The sequence below is a fragment of the Mus pahari genome, unplaced genomic scaffold (genome assembly GCF_900095145.1).
Source record: "Mus pahari unplaced genomic scaffold, PAHARI_EIJ_v1.1 scaffold_13732_1, whole genome shotgun sequence".
Lineage (NCBI taxonomy): Eukaryota > Metazoa > Chordata > Mammalia > Rodentia > Muridae > Mus > Mus pahari.
This window is the reverse complement of record NW_018393827.1, coordinates 1-2,048: the sequence shown is the minus strand read 5'-3', so window position 1 is coordinate 2,048 and position 2,048 is coordinate 1. Positions and strand designations below refer to the sequence as shown.

The 2,048-nt window shown below is 38.3% G+C and overlaps 1 pseudogene; it reads left to right on the top strand.

Moving 5' to 3' along the window:
- Positions 1 to 1,066: 1,066 nt before the first annotated feature.
- On the top strand, positions 1,067 to 2,034 carry LOC110315753 (annotated as a pseudogene).
- The last annotated feature ends 14 nt before the right edge of the window (positions 2,035 to 2,048 follow it).

The window sequence follows — 2,048 nt, the reverse complement described above, 5'->3', positions numbered from 1 at the left end:
GAAGAAGAAGAAGAAGAAGAAGAAGAAGAAGAAGAAGAAGAAGAAGAAGAAGAAGAAGAAGAAGAAGAAGAAGAAGAAGAAGAAGAAGAGTGGCAGTGGCAGAACAATAGAGCCATCTAGGTCAGAAGGCATCACCCCAGGTGGTCTCATGCTCAGTGCCAACAAAGTCTGAATGAGGCTGCTTGAAGGCTGGAGGATACTTAAATACTTAAATATGCAGTCTTTAATAGTATATCTGCCATTTTCCTCCTTATCTTAAACCANCTCTAGAAATCACCATCTGTCTTTTCAATTCTCTTTGCTTTTGATAAGATCTAATAACTCATGGCTAGCTATAACTGAAGGCAAGTATTATTGATTGCAGTTAAATATGAATAGAATTCAAATAGAAGCTGCTTGTCCCCTAAAATACTCCTTAAAATGAAATTGGATATATAAACTGAGAGTGTCAGGTATTTCCCTTACACAAGTATTTTTCTTATTGATTTCAGTAACTCCTGCACAGTACTTAAAAGCATGTTTTACACTTAATTCTACAGTAACCAGCATCCTCTTGCTATAATGACAGCATTGTTTTCTAAAGAGAATAGCTGTTTGCAGTGGACAACAAAACTGTATTTTAATTCTGGGTCTATTTCCTATAAATTCCTATTTCATTTGCTAACATTGTACCCTGTCTAAGCTAGAAATAAACAACCTAATCTATGATTAAAAACTCATTCCACAGTCTGTTACCAATGGACTATTGATAAATTAAAGACAATGGGTTTCAACTGTGGCTGTGTAGTAGTGCTTTTTCATGGAACAAACCAAACTACATTCCTTGAAAGAACACAATGATGGCCCACTTGTACATTCACCTGTAATAACTGTTTTATGAGTGGATAGTTTATGATCTATGGAGATGAGAAAAATGTGTTCTCACTTGTTTCTGAACAAGTGTGGATGATAGAAAATATATAGAGAGAAACTATTGAAATAAATATTGATAATGCCTCAGTCTCATTCTACTGCATTTATTGTACTGTTTTATTTTCCAGCTGCTACCAAAATTTCTGGTTTCAAAATGATAGTGGAAAATATAACCACAATGAGCAGTTTTCTCCTCATGGGATTCTCTGAAAACCATGAGATGCAAATCTTACAGGCTTTGCTCTTCTTGGTGACATACCTATTTGGCTCAGCAGGGAACTTCATCATTATCACCATCACAACACTGGACCCACAGCTCCAGTCTCCAATGTATTACTTTCTGAAGCACCTTTCCATTCTGGATCTCTCATCCCTCTCTGTCACAGTTCCCCAGTATGTTGACAGTTCCCTGTCACAAAGTGGCTACATTTCATATGGACAGTGCATGCTACAGATATTTTTCTTCACAGGTTTTGCTTGGGGTGAGGTGGCCATTCTCACAGTGATGTCATATGATCAGTATGTAGCTGTTTGTCTTCCACTTCACTATGAAGTCATCATGTGTCCCAGATAGTGTAGGTGGGCTGTGACAGCAGTATGGCTAAGCAGTGTCATTCCAGGAACCTTGTATATAGCAACCATTTTCTCTATCAGATTCTGTAGGGCCAAAATAATCCACCAATTCTTCTGTGATGTTCCCCAGCTGCTCAAGCTCTCCTGCTCTAAGGATTACCTTGTAACAATTGGAGTGGCTGATTTCCTGTCTGCAATGGCCTTTGCCTGCTTCATAGGGATTGTCATCTCCTATGTCCACATATTCTCCACAGTTCTCAGGATACCCTCTGCTGAAAGCAGGTCTAAAGTCTTCTCAACTTGCTTGCCCCACCTTTTTGTTGTTTTGTTGTTTCTTTCTACAGGCATCTTTGCATATCTAAACCCAACCTCAGACTCTCCAACTGCTTTAGAGTTCTTGTTCTCTATCTTTTACACAGTACTACCTCCAACTCTCAACCCTGTTGTTTACAGTCTTAGAAATGAGATGATAAAGAGAGTTGTAAGGAAGTTACTATTGAGTTCAACATTCACTGGTTAGAATCATTTTGCCCTGTTGCTTCTGACTGATTTATTATACACAA